This window comes from Oncorhynchus clarkii, chromosome 24, assembly GCF_045791955.1.
Source record: "Oncorhynchus clarkii lewisi isolate Uvic-CL-2024 chromosome 24, UVic_Ocla_1.0, whole genome shotgun sequence".
Taxonomy (NCBI): Eukaryota; Metazoa; Chordata; class Actinopteri; order Salmoniformes; family Salmonidae; genus Oncorhynchus; species Oncorhynchus clarkii.
Window position 1 is genome coordinate 26,550,097 of NC_092170.1, and position 27,670 is coordinate 26,577,766.

The following is a 27,670-nucleotide window of genomic DNA, read 5'->3' on the forward strand; positions in this document are numbered from 1 at the left end:
TGCTTTTCCTTCACTCTGCGGTCCAACTCATCCCAAACTCATTTGGGTTGAGGTCGGGTGATTGTTGAGGCCAGGTCATCTGATGCAGCAATCCATTATTCTCCTTATTGGTCAAATAGTCCTTACACAGCCTGGAGGTGTGTTGGGTCATTGTCCTGTTGAAAAACAAATGATAGTCCCACTAAGCGCAAACCGGACGGGATGGCGTATCGCTGTAGAATGCTGTGGTAGCCATGCTGGTTAAGTGTGCATTGAGTTCTAAATAAATCATTGACATTGTCACCAGCAAAGCACCATCACACCTCCTCTTCCATGCTTCATGGTGGGAACCACACATGCAGAGATCATCCGTTCACGTGCTCTGCGTCTAACAAAGAAACGGCAGTTGGAACCAAAAATGTCAAGTTTGGACTCATCAGACACAAGGACAGATTTCCAGGTTTCTTTGCAGCAACTCAACCATGAAGGCCTGCTTAACGCAGTCTCCTTTGAACAGTTGATGTTGAGGTGTGTCTGTTACTCTGTGAAGCATTTATTTGGGCTGCAATTTCAGAGGCTGGTAACTCTAATGAATGTATCCTCTGCAGCAGAGGTAACTCTGGGTCTTCCTTTCCTTTGGGGGTCCTCATGAGAACCAGTTTTATCATTGCGCTTGATGGTTTTTGCGACTGAACTTGAAGAAACTATTGACTGACCTTCATGTCTTAACTTAGTGAAGGACTGTCGTTTGAGCTGTTCTTGCCATAATATGGACTTGGTATTTTACCAAATAGGGCTATCTTCTGTATACCCCCTACCTTGTCACAACACAACTGATTGGCTCAAATGCATTTAGAAGAAAATCTATTCCACAAATGAACTTTTAACAAAAAACACCTGTTAATTGAAATACATTCCAAGTGAGGGAGACACACACACTAGAGGTCTACCGATTAATCAGAATGGCCGATTAATTAGGGCCGATTTCATAACGATCGGAAATCGGTATTTTTGGGCGCCGATTTTGCCTATTTTTTTATACCTTTATTTAACTAGGCAAGTCAGTTAAGAACACATTCTTATCTTAAATGACGGCCTGGGAACAGTGGGTCAACTGCCTTGTTCAGGGGCAGAACGACAGATTTTCAACTTGTCAGCTCGGGGTTCCAATCTTGCAACCTTACAGTTAACTAGTCCAACGCTCTAACCACCTGCCTCTCATTGCACTCCACGAGGAGACTGCCTGTTACGCAAATGCAGTAAGCCAAGGTAAGTTGCTAGCTAGCATCAAACTTATCTTATGAAAAACAATCAATCAATCATAAGCACTAGTTATAACAACACATGGTTGATGATATTACTAGTTTATCTAGCGTGTCCTGCATTGTATATAACAAAAGAGCATTTGCGAAAAAAGCACAATCGTTGGACGACTGTACCTAACCATAAACACCAATGCCTTTCTTAAAATCAATACACAGAAGTATATATTTTTAAACCTGCATATTTAGCTAAAAGAAATCCAGGTTAGCAGGCAATATTAACCAGGTGAAATTGCGTCACTTCTCTTGCGTTCATTGCACGCAGAGTCAGGGTATATGCAACAGTTTGGGCCGCCTGGCTCATTGCGAACTAATTTGCCAGAATTTTACGTAATTATGACATAACATTGAAGGTTGTGCAATGTAACAAGAATATTTAGACTTAGGGATGCCACCCGTTAGATAAAATACCGAACGGTTCCATATTTCACTGAAATAATAAACGTTTTGTTTTCGAAATGATAGTTTCCGGATTCGACCATATTAATGACCAAAGGCTCGTATTTCTGTGTGTTATTATGTTATAATTAAGTCTATGATTTGATAGAGCAGTCTGACAGAGCGATGGTAGGCAGCAGCAGGCTCGTAAGCATTCATTCAAACAGCACTTTTGTGCGTTTTGCCAGCAGCTCTTCGCAAGCACAGCGCTGTTTATGACTTCAAGCCTATCAGCCTAATGGCTGGTGTAACCGATGTGAAATGGCTAGCTAGTTAGCGTGGTGCACGCTAATAGCGTTTCAAATGTCACTCGCTCTGAGACTTGTAGTTATTCCCCTTGCTCGTCAAGGGCCGCGGCTTTTGTGGAGCGATGGGTAACGCTGCTTCGAGTGTGGCTGTAGTCGATGTGTTCCTGGTTCGAGCCCAGGTAGGGGTGAGGAGGGGGACGGAAGCAATACTGTTACACTGGCAATACTAAAGTGCCTATAAGAACATCCAATAGTCAAAGGTATATGAAATACAAATGGTATAGAGAGAAATAGTTCTATAATTCCTATAATAATCTCAACCTAAAACTTCTTACCTGGGAATATTGAAGACTCATGTTAAAAGGAACCACAAACTTTCATATGTTCTCATGTTCTGAGCAAGGAACTCAAACGTTAGCTTTTTTACATGGCACATATTGCACTTTTACTTCTCCAACACTTTGTTTTTGCATTATTTAAACCAAATTGAACATGTTTCGTTATTTATTTGAGGCTAAATTGATTTGTATTGATGTATTATATTAAGTTAAAATAAGTGTTCATTCCGTATTGCTGTAATTGTTGTAAATAAAAAAAAATTGCCCGATTTAATCTGTATCGGCTTTTTTTGGTCCTCCAATAATCGGTATCATAATCGGTCGACCTCTCTACTTTGAAAATCATAATCGGTCGACCTCTAAAACACACACACACACACACACACACACACACACACACACACACACACACACACACACAGGTAACTCTCAAAATAAAGGAGTCACTTGAGTAAATGAGGGATACAAAGTATATTGAAAGCAGGTGCAATTAACATCCCATGTATAAAAATGCCCAGTTCCCCATTATTTTGGCTACCATGGCTAGAAGAAGAGATCTCAGTGACTTTGAAAAAGTGTGTGTGTCTGACACCAGATCTTAACCTAGAACAGAACAGCTGGCAGGCATATTCACTGTAATTTTCAACCTCTCCTTGTCTCAGTCTGTAATCCCCACAATGACTACCGCCCTATGCCACTCATCTGTAATCATGAAGAGCTTTGAGAGGCTGGTTATGGCACACATCAACTCCATCATCCCAGGCACCCTAGACCCACTCCAATTTGCATACGGCCCCAACAGATCCATAGACGCCGTAATCTCAATTGCACTTCACACGGCCCTCACCCACCTAGATAAGAGGTCAACTTCATTGTCACCATGCTTAACTTCTTATGGGCAGGTGGGACGTCCCACATTTTATTGTGTTAAAGCCTGAATTTAAAACATTTTTATTTTTTGGTCACTGGCCTACACACAATACATCATAATGAGTGGAATTATGTTTTTTTACATTTTTACAAATTAATAATAAATGAAAAGCTGAAATGTCTTGAGTCAATAAGTATTCAACCCCTTTGTTATGGCAATCCTAAATAAGTTAATGAGTCAGCATTTACTTAACAAGTCACATAATAAGTTACATGGACTCACTCTGTGTGTCATAATAGTGTGTAACATGATGGATTTTTTAATGACTACCACATCGCTGTACCCCACACATACAATTATCTGTAAGGTCCCTCAGTTGAGCAGTGAATTTCAAAAACAGATTCAACCACAAGAACCAGGGAGGTTTTCCAATGCCTCACATTGGTAGATGGCAAAAAAACCCATTGAATATCCCTTTGAGTATGGTGAAGTTAATAATTACACTTTGAATGGGGTATCAATACACCCAGTCACTAGAAAGATACAGACGTCATTCCTAACTCAGTTGCTGGAGAGGAAGGAAACCTCTCAAGAGATTTCACCATGAGGCCAATGGTGACTTTAAAACAATTACAGAGTTTAATGGCTGTAATAGGAGAAAACAGAGGATGGATCAACAACATTGTAGTTACTCCACAATACTAACTTAATTGACAGAGGGAAAAGAAGGAAGCATCTACAGAATAAAAATATTCTAGAACATGCATCCTGTTTGCAACAATGCACTAAAGTAATACTGCAAATAATATGGCAAAGCAAGAACCTTGTATTCAGGACAAAAAAGTTATTATGTCAGGGGCAAATCCAATACAGTACACCACTCTACATATTTTCAAGCATAATGGTTTCTGCATCATGTTATGGGTATGCTTGTAATCATTAATTAAGGAATGGAGAGTTTTTCAGGATAAAAATAAACACAATAGAGCTTTTTTTCATGTATTTAACCCTTACTTTACCAGGTAAGGTGACTGAGGACACATGCTCATTTACAGCAACAACCTGGGGAACAGTTACAGGGGAGATGAATGAGCCAATTGTAAGCTGGGGATGATTAGGTGACTACAACAGTATGAGAGCCAGATTGGGAATTTCGCCAGGACACAGGGTTAACACCCCTACTCTTATGATACGTGCCATGGGATCTTTTAGTGAGAACAAAGAGTCAGGACACACGTTTAACATCCCATCCCAAAGACCACGCTCTACACAGGGCATTGGGATATTTTTTTAGACTAGTGGAAAGGGTGCCTCCTACTGGCCCTCCAACACCATCTGGTCTCCTGACCAGGACCAACCCTGCTTAGCTTCCTAAGTAATACATCAGTGGGGTGCAGGGTGGGATGCTGCTGGCCTAGAGGCAACATTCTAGAGGAAAACCTGGTTCAGTCTGCTTTCATCCAGACACTTTGGAGATTAATTCACCTTTCAGCAGGACAATAGCCTAAAACACAAGGCCGAATCTACTCTGGAGTTGCTTACCAAGAAGACAGTGAATGTTCCTGAGGGGCCAAGTTGCAGTTTTGACTTAAATCTATTTTAAAGTCTATGGCAAGACTTGAAAATGTTTGTCTAGCAATGTTCAACAACCAATTTGACAGAGCTTGAAGAATTTTGTCAAGAATAATGGGCAAATGTTGCACATTCCATGTGTGGATGTAGCACAACCCAGAAAGCTGCAATCGCTGCCAAAGGTGCTTCTTCAAGGTATTGACTCAGAGGTGTGAATACTTATGTAAATGAGATATTTCGGTATTTCATTTTTACATTTATATCTTTTATTATTATTATTTATGTATTTATTTTTTAAATGGGGGGGGGGGGGGGTATTTTCAATACATTTGCAAACTTAAAAAAAATATATATATATGTTTTCACTTTTCCTTTATGGGGTAGTGTGTGTAGATGGTGAGAAATATATTTTTAATCCATTTTGAATTCAGGCTGTTACACAACAAAATGTGTAGTAAGTCCAGGGGTATAAATACTTTCTGAAGGCACTGTGTATATGATTAAACAAAATAAGATTCCCTTCTAGCTCTGTAGCCAGTTCAATAAACACGTGGCTCTGTGCTCCACATGATGGTACCACAACGACATAATTTCCTCAAGGATTCTACTCCACAAGGTCAAGACCAATGTTGTCCAATAGACACTCTCCCAACCAATCCATGCTAAGCCCATTCTGTTATCAGTACCATTCTCCATGCTGTATACACAAGGTGCTCCCGCCATTCAACATGCTTCTGCCCACAATGTCTAGAGACATAAGACTGATACATGCATGTACAAACGCTCACACCCCATTAGATTTATCCTATTACAGTTTTTTTATTCACTATGAATTGAATTGCCTGCCTCCTCTTAGCCCCTTAAGCCCCTCTATCCCTGCCCCTCTAGCCCTGCCCCTCTAGACCCTCTAGCCCTGCTAGCCCTGCCCCTCTAGCCCTGCCCCTCTAGCCCTGCCCCTCTAGCCCTGCCCCTCTAGCTCTGCCCCTCTAGCCCTGCCCCTCTAGCCCTGCCCCTCTAGCCTTGCCCCTCTAGCCCCTTTAGCCCTGCCCCTCTAGCCCCTCTAACCCTGCCTCTCTAGCCCCTTTTAGCTCTGCCCTCTAGCCCCTCTAGCCCTCCCCCACTAACCCTTTCCCCCATTATGTGATGTGTTGATATGGATCTGGCCAGGCGTTTTAGGGAATGACTAGGAGGAAAGGGTTACAGAACAAAGAGGGTCTGTGTGGTCTGATAACACTGCTGGTAGTGAGCCTAGCTGGAGACGTGCTTGTGTTTATCTCCCCCTCTTATCTCCAGGCCTTATCTGGCTTTAGAGGGGAGGCTTCTCTCTAAAGCAGAGGACTTTCCAAAGACAGAGCGCTTTCCGAAGACAGAGCGCTGGCTCCACAGTAAAACCTGCTTGCCTGTTTTTCCTTTTTTTTTACACTCTATCTACACAATAGAGCTCACCATGCACACGCACACAGGCACACGCGAATAGGCACACATGAACACACACACACACACACACACACACACACACACACACACACACACACACACACACACACACACACACACACACACACACAGGCACATATCATAATATACTTTATTTTTTACAATATTTTATTGATTTGTAAAAATTGTATACAAATAATGTATATACAGTACTAGTCAAAAAATGTGGACACCTCCTCATTCAAGGGTTTTACTTTATTTTGACAATAGTGAAGACATAAAAAGTATGAAATAACACATATGGAATCATGTAGTAACCAAAAAAGTGTTAAACAAATTAAAATATATTTTAGATTTTAGATTCTTCAAAGTATCCACCCATTCTCTCAACCAGCTTCACCTGGAATGCTTCTCCAACAGTCTTGAATGAGTTCCCACATATTTTTTTATGTTTTATTTATTTCACCTTTATTTAACCAGGTAGGGAAGTTGAGAACAAGTTCAAATTTACAACTGTGGCCTGGCCAAGATAAAGCAAAGCAGTTTGACACATACAACAACACAGAGTTACACATGGAGTAAAACAAACATACAGTCAATAATACAGTAGAAAAATAAGTCAAACGGCAAAATAAAAGCAAAAAAAAGGCCATGGTGGCGAATTAAATACAATATAGCAAGTAAAACACTGAAATGGTAGATTTGCAGTGGAAGAATGTGTAAGGTAAACATAGAAATAATGGGGTGCAAAATAAATAAATACAGTAGGGGGAGAGGTAGTTGTTTGGGCTAAATTATAGATGGGCTATGTACAGGTGCAGTAATCTGTGAGCTGCTCTGACAGTGTTTCCAGTTTCAGAGATTTTTGTAGTTCGTTCCAGTCATTGGCAGCAGAGAACTGGAAGGAGAGGAGGCCAAAGGAAGAATTGGTTTTGGCGGTGACCAGAGAGATATACCTGCTGGAGCGCGTGCTACAGGTGGGTGCTGCCATGGTGACCAGCGAGCTGAGATAAGGGGGGACTTTACCTAGCAGGGTCTTGTAGATGACCTGGAGCCAGTGGGTTTGGCGGTGAGTATGAAGCGAGGGCCAGCCAACGAGAGCGTACAGGTCACAGTGGTGGGTAGGGTATGGGGCTTTGGTGACAAAATGGATGGCACTGTGATAGACTGCATCCAAGGATGCTTTGTTGCGAAATAGGAAGCCAATTCTAGATTTAACTTTGGATTGGAGATGTTTAACCAGACACCTAGGTATTTGTAGTTGTCCACATATTCTAAGTCAGAACCGTCCAGAGTAGTGATGTTGGACAGGCGGGCAGGTGCAGGCAGCGATCGGTTGAAGAGCATGCATTTAGTTTTACTTGTATTTAAGAGCAATTGGAGGCCACGGAAGGAGAGTTGTATGGCATTGAAGCTCGTCTGGAGGTTAGTTAACACAGTGTCCATAGAAGGGCCAGAAGTATACAGAATGGTGTCGTCTGCGTAGCGGTGGATCAGAGACTCACCAGCAGCAAGAGCGACATCATTGATGTATACAGAAAAGAGAGTCGGTCCAAGAATTTAACCCTGTGGCACCCCCATAGAGACTGCCAGAGGCCCGGACAACAGGCCCTCCGATTTGACACACTGAACTCTATCAGAGAAGTAGCTGGTGAATCAGGCGAGGCCATCATTTGAGAAACCAAGGCTGTCGAGTCTGCCGATGAGGATGTGGTGATTGACAGAGTCGAAAGCCTTGGCCAGGTAAATGAATACGGCTCACAGTATTGTTTCTTATCGATGGCGATTAAGATATAGTATGATATCGTACATATGCGGTCCAACTCATCCCACACCATCTCAATTGGGTTCAGGTCGTGTGATTGTGGAGGCCAGGTCATCTGATGCAGCACTCCATCACTCGTCTTCTTGGTCAAATAGCCCTTGCACAGCCTGGAGGTGTGTTGGGTCATTGTCCTGTTGAAAAATAAATGAAAGTGGGACTAAGCGCAAACCAGATGGGATGGCGTATCGCTGCAGCGTGCTGTGGTAGCCATGCTGGTTAAGTGTGCCTTGAATTCTAAATAAATCATTGACAGTGTCACCAGCAAAGCATCGACACACCATCACACCTCCTCCATGCTTCACGGGATGCACACATGCGGAGATAATCCGTTCACCTACTCTGCGTCTACAAAAACACGGGAGTTGGAACCCAAAATCTCAATTTGGACTCAGATCATAGGACAGATTTCCACCAGTCTAATGCCCATTGCTCATGTTTCTTACCCCTACTTTGTCACAACACAATTGATTAGCTCTATCGCATTAAGAAGGAAAACAATTCCACAAATTAACTTTTAACAAGGCACACCTTAATTGAAATGCATTCCAGGTGACTACCTCATGATTGAGAGAATGCCAAGAATGTGCAAAGCTGTCATCAAGGTAAAGGGTGGCTACTTTGAATAATCTCAAAATGTTTAACACTTTTTTGGTTATTAGAATTCCGTATGTGTTATTTCATAGTTTTGATGTCTTCACAATTCACAATTTTTCTACAATGTTGTAGAAAATAGTAAAAATTAAGAAAAACCCTGGAATGAGTAACTGTGTCCAAATGTTTGACTGGTATATTTATTTATTGTAGTAGCGTAAGGTAACACTAGTCGGCTGTACCAGCACCAAAACTCCGGTATTTAAATCCTATAGCTTGTTCTTCATCTTCTTTTTAAATAATGAGCCAAAATATGCTGGAGACAGTCAAGTTCACATCTGTACACAGGAGTGTGTCACCACTCCATGTCATAATAGCAGCAGCCTAATGATAACACCATCATGTCCCAAAGTAGTGTCCTGTGTGTTTCTACTTTATCGACTGTTTCTTCTGCTTAGCGTTAGGGGGTTTTCTCTGTACGGTTCATATGTAGGCTACAAAGTCACACGAGTCAGACAGCTCTCCTCATTTTTTAAATCATTTCCTTCATTTGAGTCATTTGAATAAATGGTTTTTCTAAACAGTATTTTTGTTATCATTTGAATAAATGCTGCTGTTTAGAACATAGTGGTTTGAATGCCATGCCAAGTCTGACCTTTGCAACTCACACATACATTAGCCTCATACATAATTCATGAGCTCCTTGAACTCATATTCCCAGGGTCCTCTGCTCCACTCAGAATTCAGCGGCCCCTCTCCTCTGTAGTTCTGGTTAAGTGTGAAACAGCTAGGAACACTCCCACAGGGCATGCTTGGTGGCCATAGCTACGAGCTAGTGGAACAGGGTCTCTCGGGGTGCTTCAAGGAACCTGACTTTCTCTACAGACTGATATTGGAGGTTGGAGAGAGGGAGGGAGGGAGGGACAGATAGAGAGGGGGTAGGTAGAGAGAGGGGGAGAGCGAGAGAAATGGTGGGGTCAGGCTCAGGTTGAAAGTGTTTTTTCTGGTGCTAGTAACATTTAACGTGGAGGAAAAGGCCTGTTTCTTCTCATCTAGCTGTGTGCTTGGTTCAGCAGCACAACTATCACGGCTATTAAGAATACGACTGACTGGTAAACTTCCAGCTAGATAGTCAGACAATGGCGTTAAGGGCAAACCATTTCCATGATGGAGAGAGAATAAAATACCACTCCGTTCCCTGCACCTTTAAAGTGAGACAGCGCTGCTGTAGTTTTGCAGCAGATGCGTTTCACTCCAATCCATTCTGCGTGGAACGTGTATGATTGTCCTTTTGTTTCGCTCTGTCTGTACTGTTGGTCCTTCCATTACCCTAGCTGTTAAACAGGGTCCAGGAGGTTACATTTAGAAAAGCCTGCCAGTAATTGTCCAGTTCCCCTCAGTGAATTGACTGGCACACAAACCGCCATTGTATTGGCGAATCAAATAGCCATTAAAAAATTCTGAATCTGAGGATAGTGTTTGAATGGATGTGTCACATCAAGGTAAACACTGTGCTTTGGCTATTCAGAGAGGCAGGAGAGCTCCCCTATTCACACTCATATCGCTGCTATTCAGAGAGGCAGGAGAGCTCCCCTATTCACACTCATATCGCTGCTATTCAGAGAGGCAGGAGAGCTCCCCTATTCACACTCATTTTGCTGCTATTCAGAGACGGAGATTGTCAGCTGGGTGAGTCATCTTTGTCTCTGCCTCAACGTCCATTCTCTCTCTCTAGGATTATTAAGTAGTGTATTTGGTAAACTAGTGTTGCTAGCTATAACATATATACCGGTCATCACAGCTGTGTGTGTGTGTGTTGGATGTGTGGCGTGTATGTGTGTGAAATATCCGTTGCAGCCTATTCCTCCACTCTTGACACTCGTGAGGGTATTCAGTGGTGTCCTTCAGTGTGTGGTGAGGTGACTGATAAAATGACTGATAAAATGTCTGCTAAAAGACGTCCTCACAAAAGCTGAGTCACACACCCTCTGCCTGGAGGACGCACTCAAGGGACAGTCCGGGTTGAAATGGAGCTCTTGGGGTGCTTCTCAGTACTATGAAGATGCTTCCTGTCCTCGTCCTGACATGTGAGTCTGTGTCTGTATGTCTGTTTGATCTTCTTTTCTAAATATTTTAACATCGGCTACTGATGAAACCCAATGAAACAGTTCCTGCTGTGAAGGGATGTTTTAAGACATAAAACAAAATGCCAACCACATCCGACAGAAAACCAACTGATAAAGATTACACAATGATAGTTGGAAATATAGTGTGTGTAATATTATATTTAACATTTCCAACATGTTAAACATTTAAGGTAATTGGTTTTGTTCATGAAACACAATTATTTATAATGTTGCACTGTCACAACACAGCAGCAACTAACAATCACGATCAATAACAAACACAATGGCTATGTTGAATGTGATCAATAGAAATCAAATGCACTTTGACTTCACAGATTTCTCTGTTGTGATTGGACATGTCCCTTGAAGCAGAATCAAAGTAGAGCAGAGAGAATTTGACAGTTGTAGGGGAGAGTGTATAGCAACAGTGCTTGGGGAGAGTGTATGATGTGAGTGACAGTGCTAGGGGAGAGTGTATGATGTGAGTGACAGCGCTAGGGGAGAGAGTATGATGTGAGTGACAGTGCTAGGGGAGAATGTATAATGTGAGTGACAGTGCTAGGGGAGAGAGTATGATGTGAGTGACAGTGCTAGGGGAGAGAGTATAATGTGAGTGACAGTGCTAGGAGAGAGTGTATAATGTGAGTGACAGTGCTAGGGGAGAGTGTATAATCTCAGTGACAGTGCTAGGGGAGAGTGTATAATCTCAGTGACAGTGCTAGGGGAGAATGTATGATGTGAGTGACAGTGCTAGGGGAGAGTGTATAATCTCATTGACAGTGCTAGGGGAGAATGTATGATGTGAGTGACAGTGCTAGGGGAGAGTGTATAATGTGAGTGACAGTGCTAGGGGAGAGTGTATAATCTCAGTGACAGTGCTAGGGGAGAGTATGATGTAAGTGACAGTGCTAGGGGAGAGTGTATAATGTGAGTGACAGTGCTAGGGGAGAGTGTATGATGTGAGTGACAGTGCTAGGGGAGAGTGTATGATGTGAGTGACAGTGCTAGGGGAGAGTGTATAATCTCAGTGACAGTGCTAGGGGAGAGTATGATGTAAGTGACAGTGCTAGGGGAGAGTGTATAATCTCAGTGACAGTGCTAGGGGAGAGTATGATGTAAGTGACAGTGCTAGGGGAGAGTGTATAATGTGAGTGACAGTGCTAGGGGAGAGTGTATGATGTGAGTGACAGTGCTAGGGGAGAGTGTATGATGTGAGTGACAGTGCTAGGGGAGAGTGTATAATGTGAGTGACAGTGCTAGGGGAGAGTGTACAATGTGTGTGACAGTGCTAGGGGAGAGTGTATGATGTGAGTGACAGTGCTAGGGGAGAGTGTATAATGTGAGTGACAGTGCAAGTTTATAATGTGAGTGACAGTGCTAGGGGAGAGTATAATTTGAGTGACAGTGCTAGGGGAGAGTGTATAATGTGAGTGACAGTGCTAGGGGAGAGTGTATAATGTGAGTGACAGTGCTAGGGGAGAGTGTATGATGTGAGTGACAGTGCTAGGGGAGAGTGTATGATGTGAGTGACAGTGCTAGGGGAGAGTGTATAATCTCAGTGACAGTGCTAGGGGAGAGTGTATGATGTGAGTGACAGTGCTAGGGGAGAGTGTATAATGTGAGTGACAGTGCTAGGGGAGAGTGTATGATGTGAGTGACAGTGCTAGGGGAGAGTGTATAATCTCAGTGACAGTGCTAGAGGAGAGTATATGATGTGAGTGACAGTGCTAGGGGGGAGTGTATGATGTGAGTGACAGTGCTAGGGGAGAGTGTATGATGTGAGTGACAGTGCTAGGGGAGAGTGATCATCTGAGTGACAGTGCTAGGGGAGAGTGTGTAATGTGTGTGACAGTGCTAGGGGAGAGTGCATGATGTGAGTGACAGTGCTAGGGGTGAGTGATCATCTGAGTGACAGTGCTATGGGAGAGTGTATGATGTGAGTGACAGTGCTAGGGGAGAGTGTATAGTGACAGTGCTAGGGGAGAGTGTATGATGTGATTGACAGTGCTAGGGGAGAGTGTATGATGTGAGTGACAGTGCTAGGGGAGAGTGATCATCTGAGTGACAGTGCTAGGGGAGAGTATGTGATGTGAGTGACAGTGCTAGGGGAGAGTGATCATCTGAGTGACAGTGCTAGGGGAGAGTGATCGTCTGAGTGACAGTGCTAGGGGAGAGTGTGTGATGTGAGTGACAGTGCTAGGGGAGAGTGATCATCTGAGTGACAGTGCTAGGGGAGAGTGATCGTCTGAGTGACAGTGCTAGGGGAGAGTGTGTGATGTGAGTGACAGTGCTAGGGGAGCGTGATCGTCTGAGTGACAGTGCTAGGGGAGAGTGATCGTCTGAGTGACAGTGCTAGGGGAGAGTATGTGTGGGCCTGTAATCTGTTGATCTTGACTGGTAGTTTAGGGACGACAAGATGCAGGCCCCATATCAGCAGTAATGACTAAATCTAATGTCACAGCACTCTGGTGACCACCACTGGGAAAGGTGTGTGAGAGTCTTGTTTGTGAGAGTATTGGAGCCATTTTTCCCCTGTGGAAATCCAGTGTGTCCTATGTAGTCTACAAGACCACAAAATATCATCCGCCATAACAGTATGCATTATGAGAAAGGTCGTGATGAGGGAAAGTGTCGTTTGAAACCACAGGTCCCCTTATCTTAAACACAGGACGTGTATTTGCTTTGGGATTACAGGAAACCCACACAGAACAACAGTGGGAACATGGCTTGGATGAGCTGATTGCTTTAACGCAGTGTCTCCTTACAGTTCTCTGTCAGCTGGAGGGTGATTAGAGCTCACTTTGGGAGGGGGACTCTGGGACGTTGTGGACTCGTGTTCCCCTGCCCTGACTCGGGGTGGAGCCTTCAGAAGCACCCCACGCTCCCCCACTCCCCACCTCCAACAATTACAGATTAGCTTCTCTGCCATTCCATCAGTGACACAAAAGCTCTCCAGTTGCAAAGAACAGGTTTAACTGGGTGTTGTGGGTAGTGTAGAAACGTTGTGCTTCTAAATTAGAACTAAGAGACAATATGTATTTGTTTGTTATTGTATTCAGCCAGGCTTTGCCACATGACTTTGTATCCAGGGGCTTTATTCAATGCAATGTAACATTAAAAACAGTTTAAAATGGCGATCTAACGATCCCACATTCTACATGACGTATTCATGTTTGTTCTATAAACATTATACATTTCTATCTGAAAATACTGTACAGTTTCACCCTCCTCTATAACCCCAGGGTTTTCTGAACAGAAGCACTGTCACTGTCACCCTCCTGTGTAAAGTGACATCCCTCAGGGCATTCTCCCATTTCTGCTGACTCCCCGTCCTGTTGGAACTGTGACAGAGGTTAGCCCAGTGTGTCTGTGGCTGAAGTCTCTTGCCCTTTTGAGAAATAACAGCAATACTTCCCCCAATCCTTCCCCCTCAGATCCCTGAGCAAATGAAATTAGATATACCTTAACCTTTCCTGGCACCATTTCAAGGGGTTATGCCAGTCCTCTCTATTAGTTAGCTGTTAATAGCTTCTTTTGGTGCTGTTTAGATTGTATTTCAGCCCAATATTAGTGTTTAACATGAAGTGTCATTGAAATATCATGGCTAATCATATGCGTGTCCCTCGTCCGTGCTTAATTGGAGGTCTAATCATAGTGACATTGACAGTAATGAGTTCAGTCACTCTAGATGACTGAGATCCCAGCTAAAGGTGGTTGTGTGTGTGTGCCATTGTCCTTCAGCCTGGGCAGCTAGTTTCCCAGTCTAACTAACACTCCCCTGCACCCAGGGCACAATACAGCCTTTTCCATTTTGTACCCTGCTCATTCTCCAGACCGTTTTCTAGTGCGGAAGGAACATAATCCCACAAGTGCCAGACTTCGCTATAACTAGTCTTCTGTTTGGTTGGTACAAGAGGTATAAGTTCTGATCCCAAAGTCAGAAGAGGCTATGCCTGACCTAGCATTTAAGACCATCTTTTTTACACCCAACTGGTGCAACCGGCCCCAGGGGTGTTTACTGTGTAAGGGTGGATTGTTCCGTTTACCCCAACCAATCATAATGGGCTTTGACCTTCGTCTGGTGTTCCATGCAGGTTACTGAACCAGTCACTGGCTGAAGCAGTAGTCTCAAGGCTGAGGAGCTGGGCTCACTCACTAACCAGCTAGGAATATTTCTGGAGCTTGATTTATGACGTCTGAGTGTAGGAGAAGAGAGGGATGGTGAAACAGGGGATGAATCATTCCCCATGTTTAGAGTTGAAGAGCAGGGCTTGGTTAAACTGAACTGGAGGGAGTGTCTCTCAACTCTGTGGAATAGTTTGTTAAAATGATGGAACATTCTAGTTTCTTATGGCATTTCTCTTTTTTCCTATTGTGTGAACTTTCATTTGATATTTCCTTCTGACCATTCTCTTTTGACCACTACTGTTTTTTCCTACACTGAGATCGACAATAGATTTAGATTAGTGCTCCCGAATAGCGTAGCGGTCTAAGGCACTGCATCTCAGTGCAAGAAGTGTCACTATAGTCCCTGGTTTGAATCCAGGCTGTATCACATCCGGCCGTGATTGGGAGTCCCGAAGGGCGGCAATTGGCCCAGCATCGTCCGGGTTTGGCCGGTGTAGGCCGTCATTGTAAATAAGAATTTGTTCTTAATTGACTTGCCTAGTTAAATAAAGTTTCAAAAAATACAAAATATAAAAGTACATCTGAGTTGGCTAAATCGGCAATATTATGCTGTGCCTGTGTGTGTTACATGTAAAGTTAACTACTGTGGTTGTTGATTGGCTGAGAGAAAACACTTGTCTAAAGCCTACAGTGTCCTCATTTTATCTCCAGTATTCTCTTGGAAATGGGCAAACATTAGACTTGGAAATGATGTTTGATTCAGTGGAGACACTTCACTACCTAACTAGTACCAGGAAAGGAAAGGCCTCGGAGCGACAGGCAGTCACACGGAGCGACAGGCAGCCACACGGAGCTTGATAAATATATAATGTTGTAATTATCATTAGCCGAGGTACTCAGCCGAGAGCCGGGAGATTTCAGAAACAAGTGTTTGTGATATGCCCTGGAAGAGGGATATTGTATTTTAGATGAGTTGAAAAAACAAATATCATTGACGACGTGGCATTAGAGGATTCAGTCAGATTTAGTTTGTGTCTGTTGTTGTCTGGTTGTGTTTCCAGTGCAAGGCTGCTGCAGGCCCCATGCTGGCTGAGTAAAGATGTAAAGGGAAACGCTACAGGCCTTTTCCTCTCTCTAGCTGCTGTTCTGACTGTCTGTCTGCACCAATAAATGAAGCCTCTCGGGTCGGCTCTAGGCTGAAATGCCACTTCGGATCCCCTATAGTGGCTGAACCTTCCAGGTCTTGTTATCCCCTGACCAGCTCACAATGAACCTCATCACTTCCTGTGGATATCCTCGGCTGATTGGCATGTCTAACCTTAGCTGCTGTGATTGGCTAAAAAGGGCTCGTTTCCCTCTGGTGATTGGACTGGCTTTGTGGTGGCTGTCACCCCCTAGTTGATTTGATTGGCAGCCCAGCGTGAGCCCAACTGATCGGCAGTGCCGTGCCCCAGAGCACCATGCAAGCTGTTGGGAGCAGCTGCCACGAGGGCCAGCCACTTGATGTGGAAATGGTTTTGATAAATAATATAATAGTGGTAATACCCAGCTGCTTTTGGGGCCACGTGACCTCAGTGCCACAGAGTCCGCCCCAATAATGACTTCATGGAGTCCCATGATTGGCGTATGCATTATTAACCCCGCTCCACACAAGTACACACACACAGACACACAGACACACACACACACACATAGCCCTCAGAGGTATACCCCCCACTGTGCACCATCACCGCCACAAGTGGCCTCATATGGGCAATCCAAATATCATCTTCTCCTGTTCTTCCTGTATTCCATGAATCCGTCCGTGTCAGAAGATACTCCTGTAGAACTAGCATTAGGCAGGTTGGTTGGTGACCCATGTATCCTGTCTGGCTCTATAAGGACCATGTATCCTGTCTGGCTCTATAAGGACCATGTATCCTGTCTGGCTCTGTAAGGACCATGTATTCAGTCTGGCTCTATAAGGACCATGTATCCTGTCTGGCTCTGTAAGGACCATGTATTCAGTCTGGCTCTATAAGAACCATGTATTCAGTCTGGCTTTATAAGGACCATGTATTCAGTCTGGCTTTATAAGGACCATGTATTCAGTCTGGCTTTATAAGGACCATGTATTCAGTCTGGCTTTATAAGGACCATGTATTCAGTCTGGCTTTATAAGGACCATGTATTCAGTCTGGCTTTATAAGGACCATGTATTCAGTCTGGCTTTATAAGGACCATGTATTCAGTCTGGCTTTATAAGGACCATGTATTCAGTCTGGCTTTATAAGGACCATGTATTCAGTCTGGCTTTATAAGAACCATGTATTCAGTCTGGCTTTATAAGGACCATGTATTCAGTCTGGCTTTATAAGGACCATGTATTCAGTCTGGCTCTATAAGAACCATGTATTCAGTCTGGCTCTGTAAGGACCATGTATTCAGTCTGGCTTTATAAGGACCATGTATTCAGTCTGGCTTTATAAGGACCATGTATTCAGTCTGGCTTTATAAGGACCATGTATTCAGTCTGGCTCTATAAGAACCATGTATTCAGTCTGGCTTTATAAGGACCATGTATTCAGTCTGGCTTTATAAGGACCATGTATTCAGTCTGGCTCTATAAGAACCATGTATTCAGTCTGGCTTTATAAGGACCATGTATTCAGTCTGGCTTTATAAGAACCATGTATTCAGTCTGGCTTTATAAGGACCATGTATCCTGTCTGGCTCTATAAGGACCATGTATTCAGTCTGGCTTTATAAGGACCATGTATCCTGTCTGGCTCTATAAGGACCATGTATCCTGTCTGGCTCTGTAAGGACCATGTATTCAGTCTGGCTTTATAAGGACCATGTATTCAGTCTGGCTTTATAAGGACCATGTATTCAGTCTGGCTTTATAAGAACCATGTATTCAGTCTGGCTTTATAAGGACCATGTATTCAGTCTGGCTTTATAAGGACCATGTATTCAGTCTGGCTCTATAAGAACCATGTATTCAGTCTGGCTTTATAAGAACCATGTATTCAGTCTGGCTTTATAAGGACCATGTATCCTGTCTGGCTCTATAAGGACCATGTATTCAGTCTGGCTTTATAAGGACCATGTATCCTGTCTGGCTCTATAAGGACCATGTATTCAGTCTGGCTTTATAAGGACCATGTATCCTGTCTGGCTCTATAAGGACCATGTATCCTGTCTGGCTCTATAAGGACCATGTATTCAGTCTGGCTTTATAAGGACCATGTATCCTGTCTGGCTCTATAAGGACCATGTATTCAGTCTGGCTTTATAAGGACCATGTATTCAGTCTGGCTCTATAAGGACCATGTATCCTGTCTGGCTCTATAAGGACCATGTATTCAGTCTGGCTTTATAAGGACCATGTATCCTGTCTAGCTGTGGAGAGATGACTCTGTTGTAAGGTGCCTCTCTGAGTGATGACTAATCGCTCATTGGCTAGTTTAATGCTCCAGCTGCGCAGTAGAATATATAGTCCTCTCTCTCTCTCCCTTTCTATTACATTTAATTGTAATTTTTTCATTATATCCATCTACAAAACTAAAGGGTCTTTCTCTACTGAAGGGGTTCAATCCAACCTGAAACGATTCCTGGTATCTGTCTGGTGACTGATGATGCAATGGTCATCATAGTGCCAATTGCATTAAATTCTTCCAGGTTTTAATCTCAACTGCTGTATGTTACATGTACAGTACCAGTCAAAAGTTTGGACACACCTACTCATTCCAGGGTTTCCTTTATTTTTACTATTTTCTACATTGTGGAATAATAGTGAAGACTTCTAAACAATGAAATAACACATATGGAATCATGTTGTAACCAAAAACGCGTTAATCAAATCAAAATATATTTTATATTTGAGATTCTTCAAAGTAGCCACCCTTTGCACACTCTTGGCATTCTCTCAACCAGCTTCATGAAGTAGTCACCTGGAATGCATTTCAATTAACAAGTGTGCCTTGTTAATTTGTTGAATTTCTTTCCTTAATGCATTTGAGCCAATCAGTTGTGTTGTGACAAGTAGGTGGGGTTTACAGAAGATAACCCTATTTGGTAGAATTGCAAGTTTGTATTATGGCAAGAACAAATAAGCAAAGAGAAACGACATTCCATCATTACTTTAAGACATGAAGGTCAGTCAATACATACGGAAAATTTCAAGGACTTTGTGCAGTTGCAAAAACCATCAAGCGCTATCATGAAACTGTCTCTCATGAGGACCGCCACAGGAAAGACCCAGAGTTACCTTTGCTGCAGAGGATAAGTTCATTAGAGTTACCAGCCTCAGAAATTGCAGCCCAAGATAATGCTTTACGGAGTTCAAGTAACAGACACATCTCAACAACAACTGTTCAGAGGAGACTGTGTATATCAGGCCTTCATGGTCGAATTGGTGCATAGAAATCACTACTTAATTAAGGACACCAATAATAAGAAGAGACTTGCTTGGGCCAAGAAACACGAGCAATGGACATTAGACCATTGGAATTCTGTACTTTGGTCTGATGAGTCCAAATTTGTCATTTTTTGGTTCCAACCGCCTTTGTGAGACGCAGAGTAGGTGAACGGATGATCTTCGCATGTGTGGTTCCCACCGTGAAGCATGGAGGAGGAGGTGTGATGGTGTGGGGGTGCTTTGCTGGTGAAACTGTAAGTGATTTATTTAACCAGCATGGCTACCACAGCATTCTGTAGCGATACGCCATCCCATCTGGTTTGCGCTTAGTCCCACTATCATTTATTTTTCAACAGGACAATGACCCAAAACACACATGAGTCTGTGTAAGGGCTATTTGACCAAGAAGGAGAGTGATGGAGTGCTGCATCAGATGACCTGGCCTCCACAATCACCCGACCTTAACCCAATTGAGATGGTTTGTGATGAGTTGGACCGCAGAGTGAAGGAAAAGCAGACAAGTGCTCAGCATATTTGGGAACTCCTTCAAGACTGTTGGAAAAGCATTCCAGGTGAAGCTGTTTGAGAGAATGCCAAGAGTGTGCAAAGCTTTCATCAAGGCAAGGGGTGGCTACTTGAAGAATCTAAAATCTAAAATATAGTTTGATTTGTTTAATACTTTTTTTGGTTTCTCCATGATTTCATAGTTCTGATGTCTTCACAATTATTCCACAGTGTAGAAAATAGTAAAAATAAAGAAATCCCTTCAATGAGGAGGTGTGTACAAACTTTTGGCTGGTGCTGTACATTGTCCTATACATTGCCCCTCCTTTTACCACCATCCTCCAATCGATCTGCCTTCCAGAAAACCTACCTCTCGAACCACATTCTGTTCTCTTCTCTTCACTCTTTGTTACCAACTACTTCTCAGACAAGAGTTCAGTTTGTCAAATCTTTGGCAGTGTGTATGGGGGTGCCACAGGGTTCAATCCTCGGGCCGACTCTCTTCTCTGTATACATCAATGATGTTGCTCTTGCTGCTGGTGATTCTCTGATACACCTCTATGCAGACGACACCATTCTGTATACTTCTGGCCCCTCTTTGGACACTGTGTTAACCTTTCTACCCCTCGACAACATTCCACTGAAAAGGCAGTGTGCTAAATTCAAAAATATTTTTTTGAAATATGTAACTTTCACACATTAAGTCCAATACAGCAAATTAAAGATAAACATCTTGTTAATCTACCCATCGTGTCCAATTTCAAAAATGCTTTACAGCTAAAGCACAACATATGATTATGTTAGATCACCGCCAAGTCGAAAAAACACAGCCATTTTTCCAGCCAAAGATAGGAGTCACAAAAAGCAGAAATATAGATAAAATTATCACTAACCTTTGATGATCTTCATCAGATGACACTCATAGGACATCATGTTACACAATACATGTATGTTTTGTTCGATAATGTGCATATTTATATCCAGAAATCTCAGTTTACATTGGCGCCTTACGTGCAGTAATGTTTTGATTCCAAAACATCCGGTGATTTTGCAGAAATACTCATAATAAACATTAATAAAAGATACAAGTGTTATTCACAAAATTAAAGATAGACTTCTCATTAATGCACCCGCTGTGTCAGATTTCAAAAAAACTTTACGGAAAAAGCATAATCTGAGAACGGCGCTCAGAACCAAATGGAATCAAAAAAGTTAGAAACAACACCATAAATATTAACTTACCTTTGATGATCTTCATCAGAATGCACTCCCAGGAATCCCAGTTCAACAATAAATGACTGATTTGCTCCATAAAGTTCCATCATTTATGTCCAAATAGCCACTTGTTGTTAGCGTGTTCAGCCCAGTAATCCGTCTTCATGAGGAGCGAGCATTTCATCCACACAAAAACTCGAAAGGTTCTGTTACAGTCCTTTAGAAACATGTCAAATGATGTATGGAATCAATCTTTAGCATGTTTTTAACATAAAACATCAATAATGTTCCAACTGGAGAATTATTTTCTCTTCAGAAAAGCACTGGAACGAGAAGTAACTCTGTCAGAAGCGCGCGTCATGAGACCAAGGCTCTCTGCCAGACCACTGACTCAAAGAGGTCTCATGAGCCCCTCCTTTATAATAGAATCCTCAAACCAGTTTCTAAAGATGGTTGACATCTAGTGGACGCCCTAGGAAGTGCAACCTCATCCATGTCTCAATGTGTATTGGGTAGGCCAAGCTTTGAAAAACTACAAACCTCAGATGTCCCACTTCCAGGTTGGATTTTTCTCAGGTTTTCGCCTGCCATATGAGTTCTGTTATACTCACAGACATCATTCAACAGTTTTAGAAACTTCAGAGTGTTTTCTATCCAATACTAATAATAATATGCATATTTTAGCATCTAGGACAGAGTAGGAGGCAGTTCACTCTGGCCACGCTATTCATCCAAAAGTGAAAATGCTGCCCCCTATCCCAAAAAGGTTAACTAACCTCCAGACAAGCTTCAATGCCATACAACTCTCTTTCTGTGACCTCCAACTGCAAGTAAAACTAAATTCATGCTATTCAACCGATCACTGACCCGCACCTGCTCGTTCGTCCAACATCACTACTCTGGACGGCTCTGACTTAGAATACATGGACATCTACAAATATCTAGGTGTCTGGCATCTCCAATCCAAAATGAACTCTAGAATCGGCCTCCTATATCGCAACAAAGCATCCTTCACTCATGCCAAACATACCCTCATAAAACTGACCATCCTACCGATCCTCGACTTCGGTGATGTCATCTATAAAATTGCCTCCAACACTCTACTCAACAAACTGGATGCAGTCTATCACAGTGCCATCCGTTTTGTCACCAAAGCCCCATACACTACCCAGCATTGTGACCTGTACGCTCTCGTTGGTTGGCCCTTGCTTCATACTCGTTGCCAACCCACTGGCTACAGGTTATCTACAAGTCTCTGCTAGGTAAAGCCCCGCCTTATCTCAGCTCACTGGTCACCATAGCAGCACCCACTCGTAGCACGTGCTCCAGCAGGTATATCTCACTGGTCACCCCCAAAGCCAATTCCTCCTTTGGTCATCTTTCCTTCCAGTTCTCTGCTGCTAATAACTGGAACGAACTGCAAAAATCTCTGAAGCTGGAGACTCACATCTCCCTCACTAGCATTAAGCGCCAGCTGTCAGAGCAGCTCACAGGTCACTGCACCTGTACATAGCCCATCTATCTACCGACATCATCCCCATACTGTATTTGTTTATTTATCTTGCTGCACATCTACCATTCCAGTGTTTAATTGCTATATTGTAATTTACTTCGCCACTATGGCCTATTTATTTCCTTAACTCCCTTATCTTACCTCATTTGCGCTCACTGTATATAGACTTTTTGTTTTCTTTTGTTCTACTGTATTATTGACTATGTTTTGTTTATTCCATGTGTAACTGTGTTGTTGTATGTGTCAAATTGCTATCCTTTATCTTGGCCAGGTCGCAGTTGCCTACCTGGTTAAATAAAGGTGAACAAAAAAAACGGAATATAACTAAGAGCACACTTCTGAGGAACGGCAACAACAGAGCGAAGCTTTGATTTTACACCCGAATATAAATGAAGATATAGACGGGGGATGGTTGCACTGATTCTTTGAAAGTCTTGAAGTGTTGGCTGTGTTTCACCGTGTACCTTTGCTAGCATGTCTGTCAGTCAGTCAGAGGAGGCGTAGGGTAGAATTGGGCCCCTCAGACTGGATAACTTTACTGTGAGCAGAGGAGAGGAGCGGAGAGCAGAGGAGAGCAGAGGAGCGGAGAGTAGAGGAGCGGAGAGTAGAGGAGCGGAGAGTAGAGGAGCGGAGAGTAGAGGAGCGGAGAGCAGAGGAGCGGAGAGCAGAGGAGCGGAGAGCAGAGGAGAGCAGAGGAGCGGAGAGCAGAGGAGCGGAGAGCAGAGGAGCGGAGAACAGAGGAGAGTAGAGGAGCGGAGAGCAGGGGAGCGGAGAGCAGGGGAGCGGACAGTAGAGGAGCGGAGAGCAGAGGAGCGGAGAGCAGAGGAGCGGAGAGCAGAGGGGAGGAGAGAGCAGAGGAGCGGAGAGGAGCGGAGAGCAGAGGAGAGCAGAGGAGCGGAGAGTAGAGGAGCGGAGAGCAGAGGAGCGGAGAGCAGAGGAGCGGAGAGTAGAGGAGCGGAGAGCAGAGGAGCAGAGGAGCGGAGAGCAGAGGAGCGGACAGTAGAGGAGCGGAGAGCGGAGAGCAGAGGAGCGGAGAGCAGAGGAGAGCAGAGGAGAGGAGAGCAGAGGAGCGGAGAGCAGAGGAGCGGAGAGCAGAGGAGCGGAGAGCAGAGGAGAGCGGAGAGCAGAGGAGAGCAGAGGAGCGGAGAGTAGAAGAGCGGAGAGCAGAGGAGCGGAGAGCAGAGGAGAGCAGAGGAGCGGAGAGCAGAGGAGCGAGAGCAGAGGAGAGTAGAGGAGCGGAGAGCAGAGGAGCGGAGAGCAGAGGAGCGGAGAGTAGAGGAGCGGAGAGCAGGGGAGAGCAGAGGAGCGGAGAGCAGAGGCGCGAAGAGCAGAGGAGAGCAGAGGATCGGAGAGTAGAGGAGCGGAGAGGAGCGGAGAGCAGGGGAGCGGAGAGTAGAGGAGCGTAGAGCAGAGGAGCGGAGAGTAGAGGAGAGCAGAGGAGCGGAGAGCAGAGCAGAGGAGCGGAGAGGAGCGGAGAGCAGAGGAGCGGAGAGCAGAGCAGAGGAGCGGAGAGCAGAGCAGAGGAGCGGAGAGCAGAGCAGAGGAGCGGAGAGCAGAGGAGCGGAGATCAGGGGAGAGGAGAGCAGAGGAGCGGAGAGCAGGGAGAGAGGAGGAGAGCAGAGTGAGCGGAGAGCAGGGAGCGGAGAGCAGAGGGAGAGTAGAGGAGAGCAGAGGAGCGGAGAGCAGGGGAGCGGAGAGCAGGGGAGCGGAGAGCAGAGGAGCGGAGAGTAGAGGAGCGGAGAGCAGAGAGGGGAGCGGAGAGCAGGGGAGCGGAGAGCAGAGGAGCGGAGAGTAGAGGAGCGGAGAGCAGGGGAGAGCAGAGGAGCGGAGAGCAGAGGAGCGAAGAGCAGAGGAGAGCAGAGGATCGGAGAGTAGAGGAGCGGAGAGGAGCGGAGAGCAGGGGAGCGGAGAGTAGAGGAGCGTAGAGCAGAGGAGCGGAGAGTAGAGGAGAGCAGAGGAGCGGAGAGCAGAGCAGAGGAGCGGAGAGGAGCGGAGAGCAGAGGAGCGGAGAGCAGAGCAGAGGAGCGGAGAGCAGAGCAGAGGAGCGGAGAGCAGAGCAGAGGAGCGGAGAGCAGAGGAGCGGAGAGCAGGGGAGAGGAGAGCAGAGGAGCGGAGAGCAGGGGAGAGGAGAGCAGAGTGAGCGGAGAGCGGAGAGCAGAGGAGAGTAGAGGAGAGCAGAGGAGCGGAGAGCAGGGGAGCGGAGAGCAGGGGAGCGGAGAGCAGAGGAGCGGAGAGTAGAGGAGCGGAGAGCAGGGGAGCGGAGAGCAGGGGAGCGGAGAGCAGAGGAGCGGAGAGCAGAGGAGCAGAGAGCAGAGGAGCGGAGAGCAGAGGAGAGCAGAGGAGCGGAGAGCAGGGGAGCGGACAGTAGAGGAGCGGAGAGCAGAGGAGAGCAGAGGAGCGGAGAGCAGGGGAGCGGACAGTAGAGGAGCGGATAGCAGAGGAGCAGAGAGTAGAGGAGCGGACAGTAGAGGAGCGGAGAGCAGAGGAGCAGAGAGCAGAGGAGCGGAGAGCAGAAGAGAGTAGAGGAGCGGAGAGCAGAGGAGCGGAGAGCAGGGGAGCGGACAGTAGAGGAGCGGAGAGCAGAGGAGCAGAGAGTAGAGGAGTGCTCAGCTTCCTCCATTCAAGAGTAGTGTCAAAGCAGGGCTCGCATTACAAGCTGATTTTACAACCTCTCCCACAACCCTGCTTACAGCCACTGCATACCATTACTTCTAAGAAACTCCTCTACACGCATGTAATTAATTTTAAAGTGCTGTGTGATAGATGTTTTAATAGATTACACTTTCAATTTGGATGACAAACAGCATATGCCTTTAAACACCCATTTCATTGTTTTAGGGAATTCAGTTGCCACAGTTGCCTCTTTAATGTATCAACCCCATGTCAGTCACTGGGTTATGTTCAACCTAACGTAGCAGGCCTAGAAAGATGCCTGAGCAGAGTTCCCACATTTTTCAGGGGAAACGGAAGTTACGTTGAAGATAATTCATCCCTGAAAACTGGATGTTAGCATTTTCTGGCGACTCCGCATATGCTAGGTTATGTGTGACGAATGTGTGTTTCTTCAGAATCCTTCCTGGGGTATTCTCCATCTCGGTCCCTATTCTCTGGTCGTTAGTTGTGTCCTAGTCTCTCCCTGTACTGAGTGTTTATTCATTTCTCTCTCTGTGCTCCATCTCTCCATCCCTCCATCCTTTTATTTCTCTATTTACTTCCATCTCCCTCTGCACACTCACATCCCTCGTTTCACTCCTTCGTCTCCACTGCCCTCTGGTTTCTCTATCCCTCCACTTCTTTTGCATCTTCATTTCTTCCATCTCTCAGGGGCTCCCTCTCTGCCTCCCGCCTTCCTTCTTTTGCTGTTGATTTGTCAGATGAATGTGACAGACAGGCCCCTGTGGATGTGAATGGAGAGACACTGGAAGACAATCCTCTGACATTAGACACCACAGCACAGCACTCATTTTGTGTTTCAGATGTTCAATCAGAATGCTAATGGCTCCTGCAACAAGGGAGCCATATTATTGGAACACTAATTGATAAGAGGACAGGATAGGGGGGGGCAGTGCCACCAGAAGCTGTATCCCAGCTTGCAGTCACTTCTGTTTTAATTACAATTGCAGTAATAATATAGAGCGAATTGCTTGATGAGTGTAACTGTTACGGTTTACGCCTCTGTTTTTCCCTCTCATTATAAATGCTATACATTGTTCATTCAGTCAGTGTTTTATGGTTTCCTTTTCAACTACAAGTGCCAGCAGGTAAATGGAGAGCCTTGTATGGCTGTTTTGTCTTTCTGTTCCTTTCCCCTCAAATCCTTTCCTTTCTTGATACTGTAGGAATATAACGACACAAGGTCATTGTCTCAGCTCTGCGTCGACATGCTTTAGGCCCTGCAGATAGGAATGTCTTGTCGGGCACAACCTTGAAATAAGCACTCCTCTTGAACAAGGAGGAATAGACTTTCGATGTTGGCGGTGCCGGCGGCCCAGGCGGGAGCACGCTCTCTCAGGCATGGATTCCAAGTATTGATACAGTTTCTCTCCAATACATCTAATTACAGGTAGGCAGGCGGGCAGCGCGGACAGAGACAGTGCTTTATATATCTCCTCCCTAAGAGTGAAGAGAAATCCCTCTGTCCTGTCCTGGCCTGTCCTGTCCTGGCATCAGCCCTGCTCTTTGCTCTGGTCCTTCCAACTCCTTGCTCCTTTCTGCCTCTTCAGGAAGATCAATTAATAGGCTTGAAGTTCCTCTCCTCCACATCTTCTCTGTCTGTCTGAGTGTCCCTCTCTCTCTCTCTCACTCACTCACTCACTCACTCGCTCACTAACTCACTCACTCACTCGCTCGCTCACTCGCTCACTCACTCGCTCACTCACTCGCTCACTCATTGTTAATGTTATTCCTTAGGGATATCCTGGGGCCGGTGACATCTCCCAAGCCACTGTTTTAATGCTGAAAATACCTCCCCTTATCAAGCTGCGACCACTTCTTGTGAAATAAATGTTAAAATCTGGATTTCCTCTAAGTGAGAAGGGAGAGTGTCTCATCGCGCACCAGCGACTCCTGTGGCTGGACGGGCGCAGTGCGCGCTAACCAAGGTCGCCAGGTGCACGGTGTTTCCTCCAACACATTGGTGTGGCTGGCTTCCGGGTTGGATGCGCGCTGTGTTAAGAAGCAGTGCGGCTGGTTGTGTTGTGTTTCGGAGGACGCATGACTTTCAACCTTCGTCTCTCCCGAGCCCGTACGGGAGTTGTTGCGATGAGACAAGATAGTAACTACTAATAATTGGATACCACGAAATTGGGGAGAAAAAGGGGGTCAAATTCAATTTTTTTAATATATTTTTTAAGTAATCGATTTGACCCGGAGGGGAAAAAAACTCATTGGTTTGATATGAACTTACCTGATTTGCACGATTTAATGATTTTTTAAATGAACGTCCTATCCAACAAGGTTCTAGTTAAGTTCACAAATCTTACGGAAGTCATTTTTCAATGCTTTTTAAAATTATCTTTAGTGCTATATGGTTTGATTGGACTGGACCTGGATTGTAATTCTTCTGCAGATAGCATCTAGGTTAAATGTGCTTTCTCACAATGGGGAGATTGAAAGGGGAGAGAGAACAGAGACCGAGGCACAGAGGCCTAGCTGTACTTCC

General features: G+C 44.7%; 1 protein-coding gene across 7 annotated transcripts in view; it reads left to right on the plus strand.

Moving 5' to 3' along the window:
* Window positions 1-27,670, plus strand: part of LOC139382360 (RNA-binding protein Musashi homolog 2-like) — a 330,112-nt gene that overhangs the window by 165,519 nt on the left and 136,923 nt on the right. The window lies entirely within an intron of this gene.